The sequence below is a fragment of the Ixodes scapularis genome, unplaced genomic scaffold (genome assembly GCF_016920785.2).
Source record: "Ixodes scapularis isolate PalLabHiFi unplaced genomic scaffold, ASM1692078v2 PGA_scaffold3__209_contigs__length_174095766, whole genome shotgun sequence".
NCBI classification, from domain to species: domain Eukaryota; kingdom Metazoa; phylum Arthropoda; class Arachnida; order Ixodida; family Ixodidae; genus Ixodes; species Ixodes scapularis.
Genome location: NW_024609868.1, coordinates 65,244,268 through 65,268,437, shown reverse-complemented (window position 1 = coordinate 65,268,437; position 24,170 = coordinate 65,244,268). Strand labels below are relative to the sequence as shown.

Below are 24,170 nucleotides of genomic sequence, written 5' to 3'. Positions count from 1 at the left end.
AGTCAAGAAGTTTTAAACGAGCCTTGCCAGTACACGTGAAAATGCGGTCGCATGAAAGAAGCAAAATTTCGCACTCAGCTTGCTAAGTTTCTGAAAATAATTTATCTCGCCCCTTCATTGCCTGGCACAAAGGCTTAAAAAAACTTAATTTTTATGCTTCTTAAGAGGAACGTTTCAATACATTTATTTAAAAGAAAGTTGTGGATCTTAAGGTTTTATAGGTTTAAGGACATGTTCATGAATATTTTTTTATTGTGACATACCAGTCATGCCTCATTTTTACTAAATGGTACATGATATATATCATGAATACTATGGTCACGTTACAAGCATATATACAAAGATATATACAGGGTGTATCAGAGAACGCAGGCCAAATCGCTCCTGCGAAAACTACTAATCGCAACGAAAAAAGGCTTGTGGCGTTTTGGTCCTGGGCCAGGGGCTCATTTGGGAAAATTATTCAAGTCCGGGATAATTAAGTTGTTAAACATATTTGCGTAATTACTTTTTTAATATTGTGTTTAAGGGCATTGTTTAAAGTAGAAAATTGCTGAGCATCATAAAAAAAAAAAACACTAAATCAACAAATTGCAGAACGACAGAAGGCATTCGAAGCATTTTACGACTTTTTGAAAAACCGCACAAAATCGACGGGTTTTTAGGTTTCGGTTTGCTATCGGAGCGCATCTCGGCCCCGGCGGCACCGCGCTCCGTGGAGATACAGTGCAATTAGCCTCTGCTGCGTCACGCGATGACAGCGCAGCAGAGGTTGCTTGCACTATCTCTCCACGGGGCGCGGTGCCGCCGGGGCCGAGATGTGCTCCGATAGCAAACCGAAATTTAAAAACCCGTAGAATTTGTGCGGTTTTTCAAAAAGTCGTAAAATGCTTCGAATATCTTCTGCCGTTCTGCAATTTGTTGATTTAGTGTTTTTTTTTTTATGATGCTCAGCAATTTTTTACTTTAAACAATGCCCTTAAACACAATATTAAAAAAAGTTAATTACGCAAAAAAATTAACAACCTAATTATCCCGGACTTGAATAATTTTCCTAAATGGGCCCCTGGCTCAGGACCGAAACGACACAAGCCTTTTTTCGTTGCGATGAGTAGTTTCCGCAGGAGAGATTTGGCCTGCGTTCTCTGAAACACCTTGTATACAATTACACAAAGGATTTGGCAACGGCTTATATATTTTCATATTTGAATGGAGGTGAAAATATGCCTTCTTTTCAAACGCAGCGCTTAATAAGACGAAACCATATATGTCAAATAAATTTTCATAAACCCCCATAGAAAGCTTTTTATACAAAAAATTGTGGAAAAATAAAATTACGTATTTGTTAAAAATGACGTTGAATTTTGTATTTTCGCATTTTTTCTCAAGTATACAGTGTTTCTTTTTTTATATAAACCCTACCTAAATTAACAGGCTTTCATTTGACATGTTTCTTATACCATAAATAATTCTACATCAAGAGCTAGCTCGATTCAAACTTGGCCTATTATAGTAAAAGGTGCAAGATTAAAAATTTTTGTTTTATAAAGAAAACTAAAACACTTCTAGATAACGTTACCCTTCTATATGAAGTCTTAAAGTAGTAAAAAAAAGTCATAATTGTTGTGAAAAAAAAATAATCTAAAAGTTTCGATACTCCAAACTGTTGCTCGTGAAAACTGCAAAAATGGCAAGACGTACCTCCTGCCCTTTCAAATCCCAAAACTCAAGAACAATTAAAACATGTTCCGGAGTGCAAATTTGCAGTTTTGTTCTAGTCACAGATTTTCCATCAATATAAAGTTTTTTTGTTTTTCAAAATGTTTTGTGGACCCATGATCTTTCTTGCACAATTGAGATGAAATTACTCATATATGTGTGTTTTCATATCCACTCCAGCACGGTTTTAGAATCGAAGTTTTAATTTTGATAAAAAATATGTTTTGGCAGCATTGTTGAAATGAAAGACAATGTCACCGGCAAGCTTGGCGGATTTTTTGTCGCCAAGGGCCATTGAAGCAGTCGAGGCAAAAACGCGTTTCTTCAGCATGTCGGAGATGACATGTTTGACCTCTCGCTATTTTGTCACTTGTCAAATTATTGCACTAGGACTCATTAATGAAAATTTCAAAATATTTTTCATTGTTCCTATATATAGAAATATTTTTTATACTGCTGAATAGTTTTCTAAATGTCTGCGTCTCTCATAATTTTCGGCAAAGTTTGGCAATTTACTACGCGTTACCTATGAAATATATTTGAATGAACTTCTTATCAAAAGAAAGCATGAACTTAGTTCTTTTCATTCGTTATAAATTTAATATTGAATGTAAAAGAAAGCATTTGCTACGTACATTTGAATTAATCCACGCTTCAAAAATCTTGCGAATTGTTATTAATCACCTGATTAACAACATTTTCGCAAATAAGAATATTTTTTTTTGCTAAATAAGTGAGTTTAATGTTCTGTGATTTTTCGTTAGCAATGCGGTAACGAGACTGGCAGTAACTAGCGCGTAGAGGAACGTACGCTGACGGCGTGTCTTAACTAAATGATGGATATACCAAAACTCTGTGTGCTTTATCCCGAGAATCTCATAGATAGGGCCGCGAAGCTCTCGCCGGTGCACCCGACACGTATTTCATATCTTTCAATGCCAAACCGTTAAAAAAAAGAGTTATAGATTTTGCCGACCAAAAACATATAACAACCTCAACTGCAATAGAGATGAATATCGATTCAGAGCAATTGCATAAAAACAAAAACAAAAATATACAGACCCCAAAAAAGGCTCGAGGTACACCTCAGCACTTTTTATGAGTTGAGAATGCGTAAGCATGCACGTCATTCTTCCGCTCCCTTATTTCGTCTGCGCCGTACTTGCGTCAACGGTCAAGTCAACGGTGAAGTCAAGAACGTGGAAAGTGCGGAATGGAGGAATTTACTGGAGCAACTGGGCATCGACCATTGCATACTCGAAACTATCATACACCGAAGAGGTTTTAAAAGAAAATTGGGAAAGACCAAGATCACAGATTGGGACAAGTGGAGGAAGCAAAGGAGCGGCATACCTCCCACCATCGAGAACATCGAGGAGTGGACTAAAACAATCTCGGACAGCATCAAACCCTTCTCCACAGAGGTAGAGCGCACAGATAAGGACCCGGACGTGGACAAGCACCTCCTACATCTATGGGAAGCACGGCGGGCTCTCACCAAGAGATGGAAGAGGCAGCGGCATAACAAGGTCCTCAGGAAGAAGATTGTGGAGCTGACGGCAAAAGCCGAAGAGTATGCGATCAAGCTGGCCAGCCAAAAGTGGTACGGGGTATGCGACCGCATAAGAGGGAACCTCGGGTCGGCACAGTCATGGAGACTCCAGCGGGCACTTATCGACCCAGGGAAGACCAAGATGGCCACCACCAACCGACTCGCGGAGCTGGTTTTCAAGATCCCAGAACCACAAGAACGCATTATGGACCAGCTTGCCGCGAGATACCTCTGCCTCGACCCCCCAGTGGTGCAGCCCGATTACTAAGGAAGGGAGAACCCGGACCTGGACAGACCCATCACAGTAGAGGAACTCGAATATGAGTTGCGAAATATAAAAAAAACGGCAGCGCCGGGGCCGGGCTCTATTACGGCTAAGCTCCTCTATAACTTGGTGGAGGGGGACCTCAGGGAGCTGGTCCGGCACTTTAAAGAATTATACTGGGAGAAAGGCATCACGCCGGATGCCTGGAAAACAGCCGATGTGCGGTTCATCCCCAAGCCCAAGAAGGATCTCAAATTGGAAAATCTTCGTCCGATTTCGCTAACATCGTGCCTGGGGAAGGCTTCGAGCGCGTCCTTAACACGAGACTCATCAATAATAATTGGGTTGTGTGTGTGTTTATACAGCCTAGAACTTGGTCTGCCTCACAGGGGCGACGAGTCTCCCAGCTGTAGATGAGAAATTTAGCCAGTGCGGTACAGCCGCTAGCCTGGGGTCTTTAACGTGCATCACGCAGTAGTGATACACGACCGCACGCCGGTACGATGCTCATCCAGATCGAAACGGGCAGGGGTGGGGCTCGAACCCAGGATCCCTGGGTTCTGCAGCGCGAGCTTTCGCTCCACGTGCTCCGAGCTGGTGTGCGCTAGGCCACTCGGCCACCGATCCCCCCACGAGACTCATCAAACACATTGACAAGAACCAGCTTCTACCGAACACGCAATTCGGCTTTCGATCGCATACGTCCACTCAGGACGTGTTGCTTTGGCTGTACAAGGACCTCCTGGAGGACCCCCCGAAGGGACAGACGAGGTGCATCCTTGCGCTGGACCTGAAGGGGGCCTTCGTTAACGTCTCGCATGAAAGTATCCTCCGAGGACTTAGCCAAGTCAACTGTGGAAGGAAGACTTATAACTACGTCCAAAGCTTCCTCTCAGGGAGAGCGGCGACGCTTACACTCGGGAATATCAAGTCAGGAAAATACAACCTCGGGCCGAGGGGAACACCTCAAGGCGCCGTCCTGTCCCCGTTGCTTTTTAATCTGGCGATGCGTGGTCTACCCGGGGCGCTGCAAGCGGGGCCGCAGGTGGAGCATGCCATCTACGCCGATGACATCACTCTGTGGTGTCGTTTGGGGAGCGACGGGCAGGTCGAGGAAGGCCTTCAGAGGGCGGCCGACATCGCGGCGGAGTACGCTCGGAGCTGCGGTCTTCGCTGCGCCCCAGAGAAATCTGAATTGCTAACACAACCCGCGGGAAAAGCAAGTCGAACACATTAACATCATGGTCGACGGACAGGCGGTACCCAAACCCAAGGTGGTGAGGATCCTAGGACAACACATTCCGCAGGGTCTGGGGAACAAGGCGACGATAGGGTTGCTGGAGACTATGGCCACGCAAGTGGGCGGAATGATGCGAAGGATTAGGAACAAGAGGCATGGCATCGAAGAGAAGGAGGCGGTCCAGCTTGTGCAGGCCTATAATTGTCTCAAGGCTGACTTACGGGACTCCTTACCTAAAGCTAAACAAGACCGAAATGAACAAGCTGAACGCTATCCTGAGGAAGGCATACAAGAACGCTCTAGGATTGCCGGAACGAACAGCCACGGCCAAGCTGCTCAGGCTGGGGGTACACAGCAGCATGGAGGAGCTTCACGAGGCCCAGATAATATCGCAACTGAATGTTCCGGATAAAAAAAACAGGACGCGGGATGGCCAAAAAAACCTGCTTTTCGTGCAAGGCTCGTCAAATTATGAGGCGCTGGAGAAATGCAGCCTTCTGCGTTAAGTCCTTATTTCGAACTCTTTTTGTTCGCCTTCCGCCCATTGAAAAGCATGCGGCAAGGGCCTTAGAACGCGCCTGGTATCGCTGCGCCGCAGCGTTCTTCCGCATCAAAAAGTTCGTCTGCTTTCCTCGCCGTCACCATGGCAACGAACACCGAATGAATAGAAGCACGCACGGTACCGCCGCGTGAAGCTAGCAACAGCTGACGCCATTTTACGAACGCCGTCTGCTAGCCAAAGCCGAACGCGGTGTGTCAGATCAACCGCCTCCGCCGGTGCGCCGCTAGCAAAGACGACGAAGCTGAGACACGCCGACGGCGATCGAGCAAGCAACAACACCGCGGGACGGCTGCAGCGGCGGCATTTATTCGGATCAAAGGCCGCCTTCGCCGGTGCGCCGCTAGCAAAGACAACGAAGCTGAGGCACGCCGACGGCGAATGGGCGAGCCACAGCACCGCGGGACGACTGCAACGGCGGCATTTATTGGGATCAAAGGCGCGAAATAAGCAAGAACAATTTTTATTTGAATCATAACACCCGATATCCAAGTTGGGGACCACATACCTTTGCTGGGTCTTTCCTGTGAACTTTTTACAGAGACAGGGGGTGCCGCATTCAAAACACAGCTCCGTTTGCAAAATATGGGGGCCCTGAAGAGGACCGTTGAGACCGCTACCAGAACCTATAACTGACGTAACGAGCACTTGACGAGCGGTTGGCGCATAAGTCGTCTTTACGCATGCAGGCGGGTGACGGGCTCAGCGCAGCGGATCCCTCGAAGTCACCGGGGCCGTCAGAATCCTCGCCCTGTCTGCGTCGGGGCTCTAGATTTTGGCGGCCGCGGCGACGAACGACTGGAATCTATCAGTGTTTCCGCGCCTTCTCTCTCCTCCAAAACATGAACTTTGCAAGGTGACCAGTGAAATGGTGGCTCTCGCGCCGTCCACGTGGAAGAGAGTTTTTGACGTGGGCCCAGGTGCCCTCCACCGTATTGGTGTGCGCACCAGTGTTCGGGTCGACAAAGTGCAGCTTGTGGTTAACGGTGAGGTGCGTGAAGCGAGCGTCATCTGCAAGCTTGCGATAGCCAGCCCAACAATCTGTGATTATTCTTGTTCCAGGGCGGACCCACTTGGCTATTAGCCCTTGCAGGGTTTTAGCGTCACGGGTCTCCACGGGAACAAAAAAGCAGCACCCGCTACAACGCGCCACACCACCGAAAACCCACTGGCCAGGCCTTAAATACCTGCGATGGTACTTGTGCCGACCGATCATACTCTCGTCTAGTTCTACAGTCACGCCTTCGCCACCAATCATGTCTGAATGCTTACAGACGGCATTTACCACAACCTCCCGACAAAGGCTCGCCCAATCAGTTATTGTCTTACTTGCGATATCAGCCTCCCGCTGAATGACGGCGCACGGTAGGTTCTGGCATCCGGAGGATGATTTTCATGAGTTGGAGAAACGTGAGGTGCGTGCGATCCTTCGAAAAAGAAACCGCTCCGTACCGAGACCTCGCCCCGGCACTGAACTTTGACCGGCTTCCTCTTGGGCACCTCACGAGTCATCCACACCATAAGAGGGCGCCACCGAAACATCTCGGCGCTAATACTCCGTTCAGCCAACGCTACTCCAGCCAAAGCTTCCAGCGCGAGCTAACCCGTACTTCTAGTTTGGAGACTGCATTTCTTGCGCGAGTGCTCGCTTTGTGGAAGAGCTTTTGAAAGCAGCGACCTCGTATTCCAGAAGGCCAGGAAGTATTCCAGAAGGCCAGGAAGCATCGTATCATCAAGGTTACGAAGCGCTTGAAAAGTTATCCCATCTGGGCCCGGTGCGGTGCGTTTCCGAGAAGAACGCTGAAGGGCATGCTGTAGTTCACTCAGCGTGAAATCGGAGTTGCTGGCAACCTGCGCTGACGTGCTGGTAGCAGTGGCTGCGACAAATTCCGGTGGCGGAGCGGGAGCAGAGACGAATTCATCAGCAAGGAGTTCCGCGGCTTGAGGCAACGTGATGTTCTGCGCGATAACAAGGCCAAGGACCGGTGAGCGGGGAACAGCATGACCCGCCAGGATGCGGGCCATTCGCCATGCTTGCCTCCCGCCACCGAGAGAGTGAAGGGTCTCACATCACTGTCGCCATTGTTTCCGTTGTAAGCGCTTGGTATGCCTACGAAATGCCGCATCAATCCTTCGATACTGTTGTATATCCTCTTGTCTTGATGTTTTCAAGGCACGTCGTTGTGCTTTGCGGCGCGAGGCACGTAGCCTTAGGTATTTTAGGTCTGGGTTGAGTCTATATATAGGAACCGTAACTCTCCATGTCGCTTTGCAGAGCGCCTGAGAGATGGCGGTCGTGTGATCAGTGGTGCCAGTAGATATTATATCTTCGAAGTACACTCGGAAGGCATCCCAGTTTGTTACAGAACAAGCCTTGTGGGTGACAGGTCTTTTTTCTGAGGAAGTAATTATAATAGGGAGATGGTCACTGCCTCAGCTCTCGGGTTCGGCGAGCCAGAGCGCACGTACTGCAGCGGTGGCGAAACTCAGGTCGAGCACACTGTTCTCTACGCCAGGTCTCACAAAGGTTGCAGTGCCGTCATTCAGACACCGGAGGCCAATAGCTGTAGTGGTATCCTCTAGAGACCGGCCACGAGTGGACGTTTGCTTGTCCCCCCAGGCCTCGTTGTGGGCGTTAAAGTCCCCAAGGATCAGCGTGGCCGGCTTACACCGAGAAAGGATTGTGCGTAAGTTGGAAGGATTCCAAGGAGAACTAGGCCGAATATATACCGATATGATTGTCATGGCGTCCGAGTTCTTTTTGTATCGTGACAGCCACGTATTCTGCGCTTTCGTCGCAGAGATCTGAAAGATCCACTTGGAACTGAGGTAAGTCTCTGAGTATAAATATATAGATGCCTTAGGTGCGTCTGTTGTTGTTGATGTTCGGGGACTACTAGTATAGATAACATAGGGAGATAGTCGGATCGCTCCTGACTTCAAGTTGGTTTCCTGAAGGGCGAGTACCTCGGCTTCGTGTCCCCGTAAATGCTGCCGTAAGTCATTTATCTTGTTTCGAAGCCCATTGACATTCCACTGTATTATTGTGGGAAATAAGCTGCTTTTATTGCAGCGAGGAAGTGTATTCTTTGTATGTTTCGTATTTCACTTTGCGATGTGTTGTTCCCGATGAAGCTATCTAGTTGCACCAGGAAGTGGCAAGTGGAACAACAATGTCGATAATTGTGATCATTGCTCGAGCGATGGGTGACTGGAGAGAAGTGAGGAAGGAGCGCAACAACGTGGCAATTGTGCACAACGCATTACCAGGGCTTTGAGACTTGGGCGTTGCAACTGATCTTGGCTTCTTTTGAGCTGGGTGTTCTTGCCCATTTTCTTGGTACTTCTTGGTTCTTAGAAGTATTTTGGGTCGTAACAACTTCTGCATTCTTGGGTGAAGACCCTGGCTGCTCTGCAGACGGGACCGTTGGCTTCGGCATGATTTCTGATGACGGCGTATCCAACGGAGGAAAATCGATTTCATTCATCTCTGGGATGATAGCTTTCTTGTCTCCCTTCAAGCTTGGCTTTTGCTTGTGGGGTGTGCGGTGCTTCTCCAGTCCTCGAACCTTTTGTTCCTTCGTGATGACAGTTTTGGCAGACGTATAGTCGACGTTGGTCGAGCTTCTGTAGTTAGTTATCTGCTTTTCAGCTTTGTAGGCTGGGCAGTTCCGGGACGTGGCATCGTGGCCTCTCTTGCAGTTTATGCACCTTGGATGTTTCGCTTCGCACTCGCTGACGACATGTTCTCCACCACATCGGCTACAGCGTTGCGTTTTGGAGCATGTGCTCGCCAGATGTCCGAAGCGGTTACACTTAGGACACTGCCGCGGTTTTTCGGGGTAGGAAAGGACACTGTATCGTGTGTGCCCCACAAAGACGTATTCTGGTGAGGTCCTGGTGGAGAAGACAAGCTTTACCGCCTCTGTCTTGCCGAGTCTCCTCACTTGAATGACTGGTGCTTTTTCCCTTATTGATGCCCAGAGGTCCGCGTCTGTGATTTCTGTTGATACGCCGCGAATAACGCCAACATTAGAAGATGGGGGTGCTGGCTCATACGTCTGAACTTGGATTGTGCCGAGCTTCTTCAGTTGAAGAAGGGACTTCGTTGATTCTATATTTCTTGCATCTATGGCCAATAGGTTAAGGCGATAATTTGGCCGAATTTGGATTACTCCGTCTGGTGCCAGGTTTTCCAGCATCTGTTTCAGAGCCAGAGGATTCATGTTAGTGATGATCGTGGTCGGATCAGTAGGTTTGACAATGACCACTAGGTTCTGAGTCGGCTGAGTGATGATCGTCGCCTCACTCGAATTGGATCCGTGGCGTCGTTTCTTTGCTACTTTGGTGATCCATCCACCTTCGTCATCAGACTCCTCCATGACGTTATCAGGGGAGCACTCAGAGCTGTTGGATGATTCGGCTGATTGTTCTGTGCTGCCATGCTTGTGGCGGTGCGCTTAGATGGCTCATTTTCCTTCGTCCCCGTTGGTCGGAGACGGGTCACTACTTCAAGAGCCTAGGACAGCTGCCCCTCGTTGAAGAACGAGGGGTTGCGGCAGAATCGGTGGCAGATATATATACAGGGTGTCACAAAAGAAAATTTACACGGTCTTTTTTACCGCAAAAATAAACTAGGCATCGCCGAATGCTCATTCTTTGCCCAAAGGTAGAGCTAGAGGTCACAACCAGATGCCAAAGTTTCAGCCCGATCCGATAACTTACTCAAACGTTATAAGTGATTTTCTGAAAATTTCAATGGGAAAATGGAGCCCATTTTTGCCCGTTTTCGGTTTCTGGTGCCATAGAGCCCCATGTGTTTGAAAACTCCGTCGGCCGCCACTTTCCCATTGAAATTTTCAGAAAATCACTTATAACTTTTGATTAGTTTATCGGATCGGGCTGAAACTTTGGCATCTGGTTGTGACCTCTGGCTCTACCTTTGGGCGGAGAGTGAGCGTCCGGCGATGCCTAGTTTATTTTTGCGGTAAAAAAGACCGTGTAAATTTTTTTTGTGACACCCTGTATATAAAATTGTTATTTACCTCTAGAGCAATGTAGACAATGGTCCTACCGGACTCGTCGTCTTCGTCTCTCCCTACGCACTGCCGTGAACCAGACATTGTGCGTTTATAAACACTCATCAGCGCGGTCGAATAAGCACAGTAGGTAATTCTTTTATCGCTTTCCTTAAAAAGGTCAAGCTTCTGGAAGCTGGCTTACGCCTACACACCGCCTCAAGGTTTGGAACGTAGTAGATAAAAATCGGGGCAAACCGTTTTGAAGCCAATGCTTTCCTGCTTAAACCCAAGCGCAGTGCGTTGAGCTGGCAGATGGCACGGCCCGACCTGCTTTCGACCGCCATATTTGCCCGAGAGTAGCGACCCCTATAGGACACTGGAGTCGCGGATACAGTTTTGAGTTTAGAACGCGTGGTGGCGTTTGCTTTCACCAAAGGCTTGGATGCTTCTGAAGTAAGTTGTAACGCATAATTCTCAAATGGTTTTCGCTGAAGCGCCAGTGAATCTGCGCGTCGCCAGCGTCCTGAAAGCTGGTTCAGTAAACACTATACTGATCTCTACTGTAGGGGGCTGGATGGCGCTTAGTCGCGCTCCGAGTCGGGCGCGAGTGAAGCCACCGGAAGTTCGAAGCTTGTCCCGGAAGTCGAGTGTCTGCTGGGTTTTATAGTGCATTTAGATAATGTTTTGGTTCACTCTTTCTTGGATTTTTGCGTAGTTTTTAATAATAGTTTTTAATATTCAATCTTGAAAATGAGGCCATTGAACGTGGTGCATGTACACTTAGTCAACAAGAATCTCGAAATTCTCACACCCCAAATGGCTTCCAAGAAGACTTCTCGGGCCTGCATGAGCTGTTATTGCGCAACAAACAGACTCTTGATATAGCAAAAGCCAATAAAGCGCCTTGGACACTGTTTGGACCACCGCTCGTAAGAATAAGAAAGCCTGTCAAGCGCTCACTTTCGGGACAAGCCGGTTATTTCCGGTGGCTTCATGCCTGTTTGCTCAATTCGCCATCCAGCCCTCCAGTGGAGATCAGTGGTAAACACACCTCCCATACCATATTCCTACTTTAACCATGAACGTGACTGACGAACGTGATCAACACAACGCCACAACACCCACAGCTGGAATTAGTTCACAATCCCACAGGCCAAACTGAAATTTTTTTTAGCAGACTGCAGTACACTCGCATATTCTCCATTAGAAAGCAAACATAGCTTGCACTATTTCCACGAACTTCGCGAATGGACCAGGAAAGGGCACAGACCAGAAGAACTGGCCGGTGCCATTTGTGGAACAGCCTTTCGTCATCAATGACAACACTATAAATTATAATCTCGTGTGAAATTCGTACAGGTGTCTAAATCTCCTGAAATATCAAAGTTACTTAGGGCTAGTGATATTTCGCTTTAGCCCTGTCGACGAATAGAGTGTTCACACAAATGTCACTCCGCACGTGTTAGATCCTGCAGTCCACCGCTGCGACGTGCGCTCGCAGCTGCGCCCTGAAGAAAAATGATTGTGCGAAGCGGGCAAACACATTGAACGTGGACGCTTTTATGGAAAGGTTGTATGCTTCATCTCGCAAATGTCTACAGCAAAGACAGAGGCACAGACGTGCGAGCATGGCTCGGCAGAATGCTCTCCTTGTACGAGAACTCGCCCATACAAGGCGCTTTTTAAACTCACATACTCACGTACAGATGTTTCTGACATGGAGTGCGTGCAGGCATAGATTTGCACGCGCGCAAAGTATGCAGGTCTAAAATCACGCGACTTTGTAGTCTTTTAGGCTTCTTGTTGGGCTTCTTGCACCTCACGCACCTTCCGGTTAGACTCGAAATCGAAACCAAAATTGTCGTCTGCTCTCAGTGCTTTGGCGCCATGTGGGAGGCATTCGGCGTCTTTTTGCGGCAGCAGTGGTGCCATGGAGTCACAGTGTCGTCTTTGCATTACCACAATTCAGAATATTTTCTTGTCCTAGTCAATCGCAAAGAGGTTCCTCACCTGACACGAAGTGCAGTCCACAAACCCTTAGTTGGGGTACGAAGCTTTTCTGTCAAGGTCATAAAGTTAATAAAAAAAAAAATCCGAGGACACCTCAGCAGTTCTTATGACTTGTGAAAGCAAAATCATTCATGCCGTTCTTCCGCACCCTTAGTTCACCTGCGGTGTGCTGGCGTGGACGGTCCCGTTTCGCTACTGCCGAGGTTGTGGCCGCCGACAATATAGATGCTCGAGGCGCCGCCATTTTCCTTGGAGCCGAGAGGTGCAGAAGCTGTCGCAGCGCGGTAGGGATTGCGGCGGCGCGCCGCGCAGACCGCCCTCGCTCGCTGTGACTAGGGTGCCTACATGTCTGTCTGTCTCAGGGTGAAGACATCCATTGTTGCCTTGAATCTGCGAGCGCGTGACTCTCTCGCGCACTCGGTGCGTGACTTGGGCGGTAAAATGGTGTCTATGCATTAGCCAAAGCTACGCACTCGAGCTGAGTGGCACCGGGTTGCGCGCGCTCCAAAATGCATAAAAAAACGATTGGGCAGAAAAATGGCTGAGATGTCACCACTCAAGCAAAAGCGCCGGTGTGTATGAAGGCACTCTAGCTGTGACTGCTGCGACGCCATGGGTGAGGCAGCGGCGGGAGTGCGAAACTCGGCGCAGCGAGTGCTGAAAGCACGTGTCCTCTCATTATCATCATCATTGCCCTAGCTGCGGGTACCGGTTGACGACGTCAGGCATCAAAGCGTAACCTTAGTCCTAACGTCAGGCCAGCACGTTACCCGCGTCCCTCTCTCGCGTTCAACAGCTGCGCGTACCGATTGACGACGTTAGACCTCAAAGCGTAACGATAGGCCTAACGTTAGGCCTAACGTTAGGCCAGCGTTACAGTGTTCTAGACTCTAGAGGATGTAATGGCAAGAGCGGCGGCAACGAGATAGAGGGGCTTAGAGTGATAAACCGGAAGTTCGGAAGTGGCACCCCCCCGGTTGCCGCCATGTTTTACGCAAATGTGACCACTCGTCACGTGACCTCACAAAAGGCGTGACGTCATCGGTAAGATGGCAGCGCCCAGAGCTAGTAAATGCGAGTTTGTTCGGTGCGCGGTAGCCGTGATTAGTGCCACTAAATAGAGAGTTTTAGTAGATCGTTCCGATACCTCCGATAGCCCCGATAACGATACTATGCATGCACAAGGGAGGCGGTGGCGGAGTATCGGGTATCGTTATCGGAGTCATGAGAACGATCTACTAAAACTCTCTAATAAGCTACGCTTCAGAGTAACGACACTTGGCCATATTGTGTCGTAAGATCATGGTTGTCAGTTATCTGAAGCTTTATCTGAAATCACAGGAAACGCTTTTCCGCCCTCCACAAATGTTTAAACAGTTCATGACTGAGCAAAGCAATATTACATGAGCTTCCTAAAACCGAATCTAATGCTGAGGAAGTTGCACTTTTGAATCATGACGATCGGCAGTTGCGTCTGCTCTGCATACGAGCCAAAATGGCGGCGCTCACAACAATGTGGGGAACGGAGTGCCGATACTCTAAGCGCAGCTCATTTAGTGGCTCTAGCCGTGATGTACAGCTGCTTTCCGACGACTTCGGGCTTTTTGGTGCTCGCTGACTCAAGTATAATGTGAAAACATGAATGAATGAGACATTATATCCCTTTTTCGCAAGATCGCTCTTGATCATCAGGATATTAACGCTTGTGAGACAGCATCAGCCGTATCGCCGTACCGGTGCTCGGATTACCGAATCTGTTCGAGGATTGATAGAACTCTGAGTGCTTTTAGCATGCGATTTTCGCATTCTCTTAGCTTTAGTTGAACGTTGGAATGTCTGATAATTGACGCGAAATATATGCGTCCGACGTAGGGCCTAGGGGAATCCGTTTCAGCCCTAGGAAACTGCATAATCAAGCCAACTTTTAGCGAGGAAGCTCCTGCGATCTTTAGGTATTGTGCTAATCGATGATTCTACATTCGATCGCTTTTCTTCCTTTTTTTGTCAGTGCGAAGTGCACACTTATTTTCAACTGCGAGGTAGACGTTTATTGAGTGTGGGGATAAATAAATCGTTACGGGCACCTGCTTCAAAGCTATTCAACTTGCTATAAGAACAACTGTTTTGGTGTACGCATAGATTAACTGCACATTTTTTTATTTCGTAGCATTTATTGCAGCAATACTTGTTTTTTTTTAATCACGAGTGCATTGTATTAGTCGGTCAATTATTTACTTGTTCTAATTACCTGGACAAGATAATTCATATCTGTGTTCAGCCCTTGCCCGAAGAGCAGTCTTGCTAAAAAATGTTGCCACATCCTTTCGGTCTCTTCAATAGACTTTTTTCAAAAGTGCAAGTTGCCTATACTTTGTATCACCGTAATTCGGAAAAGGGCAACCGCCACAGCCCCCTCGAGCCTATCAGAGAGACGGAGTGAAGGTATGTGACAAATCTGTGCAGACGAGCACTCTGATGATATGTTGTCATGTGCCTCTCTCCAACGTGCATATTGACTCACCTTTGCCGTTTGCCAAATTGTGATGGAACGAATTACAGTAGCTACTACTCTAATTACCCAAGGCCTTCATACTTTGGGCATTTGTTCGTCAACAATGTTATGTCCGCCGTCACTGTGAACTCGGCTCAGCGCCTATTGGACTCTAGTCCTGCAATGACGAATCTGTTCTAGATTACCTTGAGTTATCCTTAGATACATTTTCTGGGAACGACGTTAATTATTTGTGGAATAAATTTAAATCAATCTGTCATTTTTGTCTTCGAAACTTTATTCCTAATAAAAGTAAATATGTGCGCCGCAAAAACCCCTGGATGACACGCGAAATAATTCATCTAGTACGGAAAGTAAAAAGAAACCGTAGAAGTCCAGTTCACAGTTCCTCCCTCCCCTGCCTAAAGCGAGCACTGGCAGCTAAAATTCGCACAAGTAAGCAGTTCTATCATTCCAATACACTCACACGATTCCTTAAGACAGAACCAGCGAAGTTTTGGCGACACCTCAGCTCAAATCAACAAAAAACTGTCGATTATGTCAAAATTGGGGAAATGTTGGTTCATGACAAACAACAAATAGCTACGGAGTTTAATCTTTTCTTTCAGTCAGTGTTCTCGAAGTCTTACACTAGACATTCCTCCTTTAACGAAGAAGCTGAGATAAGCTCAGAGTTCATCACGTTTGAAGGTATCTTTTCTATGCTACTTAACCTCAAACCTAAATCGTCAAATGGTCCTGATGATATACCAAATGCATTTCTTCGTCGTTACGCTGAGTGGATTTCTAGATTCCTTGTTGTTATCTTCCAAATGTCATTTTCATGCGGCGTTGTTCCCTCAGATTGGCGAATTGCTCGGGTTGTACCCGTTTTTAAAAAAGGAGACCGTACGATGTTAACGAATTATCGCCCAATTTCACTTACCAGCTCTTCGTGCAAACTACTGGAACATATAATTTCTAATTACATCAATGATTTCCTCGATAAACATGAAATAATCTCGCCTTTTCAGCATGGGTTCCGAAAGGGACTTTCTACTACTACTCAGCTCATTTCAACTATTCATTCTTTTGCTTCTATAGTAGATAGGCCTGTTCAAGTCGACGTCATCTTCCTTGATTTTAGCAAAGCCTTCGACAGAGTTCCTCATTCCGGTCTTATATACAAACTAAATGAGATTGGCCTTCCCAGCACAGTTGTTCAATGGATTTCAGCTTATCTTCAAATGCGAAAACAATTCGTCGATGTAGTCGGTCACCATTCTGATCCTCTTCCTGTAATTTCGGGTGTTCCGCAAGGGAGTGTCCTTGGCCCTCTTCTTTTTTCAATTTTTATTAATGACCTCACTTTTTGTATAGATAAAAGCGTGAGTATTCGTTTATTTGCGGACGACTGCCTATTGTTCAAGGATATTAACTCTACTAGGGACGAAGTTGTTCTGAACGAAAGTCTTAATGCAGTTTCTAGCTGGTGCGATCGTTGGGAGATGAAGCTTAACCAAGAAAAGTCCTTGTACATGCGCATCACTAACAAAAAGTCCTCTCATCAGTATGAATACTTTATTGGTGATAACTACATCTCTCGGACGATGAGCTTTAAATATCTTGGTATTACAATTTCTAGCAACTTATCTTGGTCCTCACACATTGAACACGTTTGTGCAGCTGCCCGTCGAAAACTAGGTATGATAAGGCACAAGCTTAAGCACGTGCCTTCTCATGTGAAACTTTTAGCCTATAACACATTGATAAGAACGAAGTTAGAATACGCCTGTACAGTCTGGGATCCATTCACAAAAAAAGATATCAAGATACTGGAAGATGTTCAAAAGCAAGCAGCTCGTTTTATATTTAATCGCTACCACCCGCATGACTCACCTGCTGCCTTAATTCAAAGTAACAACATCATCTCTCTTGAATCACGAAGGAAGCTAGCTAGACTAAAATTTCTTTATCAACTCTGGTTTAAAAAACTCCGGCTTGAATCGTCGTCCTTTCTTCACCCATCCTCGACTAGGCACACAAGGCATGACCATCCGCATAAAATAACTCCAGTATTCGCTCGAACAAATGGATTTAAATACTCCTTCTTTCCCAGAACCATAACAGAATGGAACAACCTACCTCATCACATATTTATATCTGACAATGTTTTGGAGTCGATTGAGCGTTTGTTTGATGTGTAACTTTTTGCATTGTGTTTTATTTTCCTGTTCCCCACTACCGCCACTCCTCCCAACTTTGTTGTGAGCTACTACATGTGCTTTATTACAATTTTTGCATACTTTTCCCCTGTTCCCCTCTCCCATTTTACGGATTACCTGGTGTTGCGTTTTTTCTTTTTTTACTTGACTTTTGTAACTCCCAATCCTGCTTGGGCCGCAACTGGCCTGCAGTATTCCTAAATAAATAAATTAGCGTTCGACGTGAACTTCGCTCATTCGTGTGCTCTACGCCTAAAAAAAATTGTGACAATTGCGTTGCTTGATGGGGTTTTGCAAATGGTCTATTGTGTCATTCGTATTGAAAATGTCCTGCTATAGAACAATGTATCAACACATTTAATTAAACTAGATGCTCAGAGGTGTGTTCGTCTTTGTAATTAACAAGTTACAGCAATAATTATTTCTTACGAGTGTAATATTTATTTTTGGTAGCTGGGTTGGTTTTGTGCTCATTAATGTCAGAGTGCTATGATGCTATTAACATGTGTGTTGTTTTAAGTATCCTCTCTGCAATGCCTACGAAGGCCCCGGAAGGGAATAAAAATAATAAATAACATTTTCACATCACTGGAGGGAATACGTTATTAAATAACATTTTCACATCACTAGAGTTTGTTTTCGGATGCACAACATGTTCAGAGGAGGTGGAACGAATGCAGCCCCATGCAATAAGTCTGCCAGTCTGGTATGTCTCATTAATTAATACTGAGGGGTCAGAGATGGTGGTTGTCCTCAAAAGGTCCAGCGTGTGCAGTAAACACACTTCTTGGTGTCTAGACTCTGAAGGCGTAAAGGCAAGCGTAAATATGTTTTTGTGGTTAGTGTATCAAATGTGTTTATTTCCACTTGATTACATAATTATGGATTCCTAGCAAATGGTTGCATAATAAGTTCTTTCTGCGACAGTCTCGTGTCAGGCGTTCAGTTGTTGTACCTGTACTCCTTGTTGTCGGATGACGCTCCTGGCACGTCTGTGTTCAGTTTGGTCGAGTGGCAACTTCTACTGACCGATGCCATCTTGTAATCATACGTCATGTGCCGCACCTGACATCTGATGCACTGGAGCTGCAGGGCTGGCCTCTAGTCCGCAAATTTTCCTGGTAGCTTTCTGCGTCAATGCAGCAAGCTCGGCATGTATTGCTTACATGGCTTTGCCTTTTCCTGTACCATTGACTTGGTGGCTGGCAACAATGTTTCTTTGCTATCCAAGCTATTTCTTTTCCATTTCGTAATGGAGATTTATTCTGCATCCCACGACCACTGCAACTTGTGCAAGTCCCGTGTGGCAAAGTGAAGTCGGGTGATGCTTGGTGTCCACTTTTGAGAACAACCAACCATTCTATTTCTTCAAGTCACTCAGCGACATTCTCCTTCAAAGTTAGAAATAGTTTGCTTCGTGGCGTGGACACAGATAATTAGTGTCAGCAAATTATGAGGTATTGTCCTTGGACGACAACCGGCACCAAATCAACTGTCCTTGCATTGCCGCTCACCTGCTTTGTCGTGCTTACCTCCCATCGAGGTGAAAGGGATCAGAAGCTTCGGGGTAATGTTGGCACCAGGGACAAAGGCCACCGAAGATAATTCTCAATGCTTCGCGGACGCTCGTCGAGACATGGTCGAGGGTCGTTCGGCTTGAACCCTTGCAGGCCAATTCATTGGTATGGGTACCTCCAGTAGACATGGTCGGCCTCATGCAATGGTCGCAGAGTGGTTTTCGGTCGACCATTCGCAGCACCTCGGTTTTCCTCGGTGTATTTTGTTCAGCGCAGACCTACGCTGGTTCTTCCTGATGTCGGGAATGCTTCAGTGTTGGGGCGTCTCGTTGAATTGGTATTGGATAGTAACAAGTAGCCGGTGGCGGTCGTCGTGACTTTGTGGCATAAGCCACCCTCGGTTCGTCAGATGCCGCTTCGCTCAAATAAGTCTCCAGTTGAAATGCCTGTCGAACTTGTTCCGAAACAATCTCGGCAATCAAAATAAAAGCCAGGCAACTGATGGCAGGAAGTAGCTTCCGGATCTCTCCCGTACAACGTTGTGGATGATGTCGCAGATGCCTGGGAGACTGGCGTCGAAGTTGCAGCTGGATGACTCAAGTGTCGAGACGCTGGGGAGTTGTTGATATTGGCAGGCTCGGGCCTGGCAGTGTACATACAATGTTGGAAACCTCGGTAATATGAACCCTTCGACTGGTGTCGTGGCGTTGCGGACAAGACTGCCGAAGGTGTTGTGCTTCACATGAGGGACATGAGATTCTTAGCTTCTTGTCTTCTGTAGCATCAGGGTTGGCATGGGTGTTCGATCAGGCGAAAAACATCCTCCTCGAAGGCGATGACGCTCTCGTTGGGGCCGTGCCCTGGAGAGAATCAGGAATTCGGCTGTCTCTCATCAATGTTGGCTGATGAACATGCACTTCAGCTCGATCTTGCAAACTTCCCACGACGTTAAAGAGGATTCGTGGTTCTCAAACCAGTGCCTGGTAGTTTCTTCCAAGAGAAGTATAGGTCCCGCAGGAGCTGGTTGTCCGTCAACCCACTATGGCGGGCGACACGGTCATATATTTCAATCCAGCCTTCGACGTCTTCATACACCTTGCATGAAAGGGCATCGGAGTGCGAGTTGCGACGGGCATGCAAACGATGGTGGAAGGGGACGCGGTTTGCTGCTACAGATTTGTCATTGTTGGCTTCATCAGGTTCGGTTTTTCTGGCAAAATACTGAATTTCGGTGGTTCTTGCTGGTAGCAGCGACTGGCTCGGATTTCAGGTTCTTCGTGGTGTATTTCTAAGGTTCGTCCTTGTGGTAATCGCTCGTATTCCGGTTTTTCTGAAAGGCTCGGGATAGGACTTGGTTCACGGCTGGCCGGAGGTTTAAGACGCGGGATAGTTCGCCACCCGTGTCCTGTTATCGGGCAACTCGGCTGAGGAGCTGCCAGGGCGCACACAGAGTGAAGGGCTACGGGCAAAGTACCCAGCACCTCCACCAGAACATACGATGACAGCTGTGCATGGCCTGTAACTTTCCAGAACAGTAAATATTAATAGAAGATAGGACTGGAGCAAGCATCCGTGACAATATACAAAAACTGACAGAAGAGAGTCTATCCTTACCGCTAAAAAAGCTGCATTGTTTTAGAGGCATTCTGTCCGAACAAATCCTCTCGTTCGGGGTTTGGTGACTGCCGTGGACGAACTGAACTGAAATGGATGTGGGACCACTTTTCTAGTAATGAGCCGTGGCAGACTGTGGTTGCAAAGCGGCGTGAACGGGTGGACTGGGTAGGTAACACGCGCGATGAAATGTCCATACAGCTTGCAATTCGCGTACCGAGTGTTGATGAAACTTGTGTCGACGAAACGTGCGACAGACCAGCGGAATCAATACCAACTGCAACACCTGTGCTCCGCGAAAGTGCACGTCTACGCCAGAACAATTTAGGAAGCAGCACAGCATCACCTGAAGCACGGCCCAGGAACTACCAACTTGAAGGCAGCTCTCCGGTGCGCCGCACAACCAAAGTGAGCCTTCGGTCATTTGAAGCGGCACCACGATTGCAAACTGCCAAGCACGATCGACTCACGCAATTTCCGTCGCTAAACTGTGTATCCAAATATATAGCACACGCTTCACTGCAGACCTGGAAGATTCCGACGGTCAACGAGAGCACAAAAACGTTGCCTTAAAATTTAGTTGCGGTATCCGAATCAATCCGCGGTCCGAGCAACGTAGGGCCGATTGTCTCTTTCGTGGCAATATCCCCGTCGGTCACCAGGGAAATGCACACCGTGCCTCCTTCTGTTCATGTTATACCTACGTCAGACACCACGCCGAACTCTGAAGTCGCTTTCGACCGGCCTCATATGACGGCTTCCGCGTCTGAAATCAACTCGCCGACACGAACGACAACAAACAAAGCATCCGACAAGCTCCGTCCCAGCTGGGACCAGCCGCTGCCTGGGCGCTGCCATCTTTCCTGTGACGTCACGTATTTTGTTTGGTCATGTGACGAGTGGTCACATTTGCGTACAATGGCAGCCGCCTTATGGGGGTCACTTTCAAGTGCAGACCGGAACCCCGGTCTATCGCTCTAAGCCCCTCTACCTCATTGAGCGGCGGCCGCTTACAATGGGCCGCGTGAAGACGGTCAGCGTAGATGCCGCGAGTGGCGCTGAAGTTCTTTGCTCTAGGAAAATTTGTGGCAGATGGCAGATGTGCGATGAGCGAAGAAGACGACGAAGCTGAGGCGGTATGCTTCTCCCGAACGTAGCACCGTAGCACTTTTCTTTGTGGTGTAGTGGTAAGGAGTCTTCCCCGTTCCGATGCCCGCTCGGTCGTAATTGTGAGGAAAAAGACGGACGCACCCACTGCTTCACGCCGGGATGCAAGTCGGGCTACCCGGTCAACAAGGGCAGCGGGAGCACCAGCGATCGTAAGCCGTCGCTGTTTTGTGCGCCAAAGGAGGAGTCGCGCAGACTACAGTGGGAACAAAATCGTAACCGAGAAGATAAATGCCTCGCCGAGACATCAGCGGTGTGCGAGAGACATTTTGAGCCGCGCCTTATCCTTCGGAACTATGTGCACATCGTCAATGGCGAAGAGGTTAGGATTCTGCGCCGCAATATATTATGACTATTTTGTAGTCTTCTTGCTTAGTATGTTGCTGGATATCTATCATGTGATTGCTGTGTATGTCAATGAAGTGTATCACCACCCTTGAGGAATTCATAAAGCAGCGAGTTGAGAATAAATTTCTTTTTTTATATATTAAGGGTTGTTCCAGTTTGCGTTCATATTGTATTTTAATGCTTCATGTACTCGCAATCGACGTACTTTTTTCATAGATTGCTTTTCACAAAAGACAATTTGCTCTATGTTCGCCATAGTGGCTCTAGTTCGCCAGTTGCGGTGGCACCTTGGCCGTTCCCAAACGCGCTCGGCCTTGCAGCTTACCCAACGCTGGTGCCCGCTTCAGCAACACGATGACAAAAAACAATACACAACTTTATTGTTCCTCTCACCATTAAAAAAGTTAGAGATCTATTGTGATTAGTCTATTTTTTCTTGTTATATCAGTATCGCAGCTATTAAGCCTGCAGCCCAAGTGATAGCGTTGCTGAACGCTATGTCAGTACTGGGAAGGGGCGGGGAGAATTCGATATTAATCAAATGATCTCCATCAAAAACACGCGAATAATAAAAGTAGAAGATAGCACGCACTCTAGAGGCATTAGCGCAAGAAAAAACCTACGATTTTTCCTATTATCAATAGACCGATCTCACGAGGAGTTGCGCGACGCCACCGCTGCCGCGGTGCATCCTGGTACCTGTAGTTCTCCCCAGTTTTCCGGCCGCGTTGGCGCGCATTATACGCCCGGCGTTTGGGAATTTTCGGGTTAGCACGAGACTTTTAGCCAGGTGTTTACTCATGGTTTTCAATGGGTGGCTTCACATGTTGTATGCCACGGAGCTATAATAACAGCACCAGGCAAAAAGGCCTTGGACATTATGTCCTCCCGCAAGAAAGATGCATGGCGAAGAAAGGTCGACAGAGCCGGATAGAGCGGCAGGAAAAATAGTGTTTTACGATTTGTTTCGCGATTTGCTTTATAATTTATATCCAATTATTGCACGTCAGCTAAGATATGTAAGATTACAGGGCACGAGACATAGAGCGTGCCGAAGTGTTCCGTAAGCTGGAATCTCTCTGACCATTTGCTCCGTAGCAGCCTAATCGTTGGTCTATCTCAAATAGGACCTCCGCACTGCTTTGCGGAGGCCGTCTTTAATACACTTCTTACTCGGTGTATTTTGGTGGTTATAACTGTTATTGCCGTCGACATGTTTCAAGCACAACTGTGCTTCAAAAGATCAGGACAATCACTAAAAAAGAGCAGCGATTCCCAATATGCACCACTTGATATAAAACAACTTTTTTTCGGAAGCAGCCTTCATTTTTTTCCCATACCAACGCGAAAAGATTAAATGCAATTTAGAAGTGCAACACGTACTTACCGCCAAAAAGGTAACAAACGAACCTCACCCATTTTGTGGTGGTCTATTAGGCTGGTGTTACTGATCCATTCTGCATTAGCACCAGTCGAGACCGCAGAAAAAAGCTTCCCCCGTCGGGCGACTGTTAGCGTTCGGATCTTGCACAAACAAAATAAAACTGAATAGAAACTCTGCACGAAAAATCATCTCCACCCCAAGCTTTCAGGTATCTGGCATGGTTGCTTCGAATCCCGGAGAAAAGCTCACCGGAGAAAAGCTCACCGGAGAAAAGCTCACCGGAGATAAGCTCACCGGAGAAAAGCTCACCGGCCATTGAGCGTATGCGGAGAAAAGCTCACTGATATTTTTTCTTCTTTTTATATGGAGGTTGTTGGATCGTGCGTAACATATATCAATTTATTATCATTAAAATTCGTCAGCTTTGTAAAAAATAAAATGTCCTCTTTTGTAATATTTGTTAGGCTTATTGGGTATATTGCTCCCAAATTAATAATTGCGGGCGAGTGTTTTTTGTGGCTTACTCTCTAGGCAACAAAGGCCTAACTAATATCTTTATGAACTTGAAGAACAGGAAAAATTAAAAAAAAAAAGAACGTAATGATGACTGCCTAAAACCTAAAAATCAGAGGTGTAAATGCCAAAAATTCAAAAGTGCTTGCGCAACAACGCGGGGCCTGAAATTCTCTTTGAAGCGTTTGTTAACATTTGAAAACAGGATAAAACAGTCAATAGGATATCGAGGCTTCTTCCACGGACATGCACGCTTTCTAGCCGTTCGAGCTGGTGTTTCCACGCGTTCCCTTTGTGTGATAGTGCCTTCTACGGTGAGCCACCCATGACCTTTAGAGGTGCACACTGGCACCGTTGTTACTCGTGAGCAATATAAGAACTAGTCTTTTGTAAGGTAGGTAGCGAATTGGGCGAGTTGGTAAACGATATACATGATGAAAACCGCTCAAACGACGACGACTGAGTGAAGACAACGAACACGACACGACGAAGCTGTTCTCGCAACTAAAGTTTTGTTAGTGAAATTAACAGAAGAAAACAGCGTA

General features: G+C 47.0%; 1 pseudogene; it reads right to left on the bottom strand.

The window, feature by feature from the left end:
* LOC115315835 overlaps positions 1 to 12,677 on the bottom strand; it is a 37,402-nt pseudogene extending 24,725 nt beyond the window's left edge.
* Between the last annotated feature and the right edge of the window lie 11,493 nt (positions 12,678 to 24,170).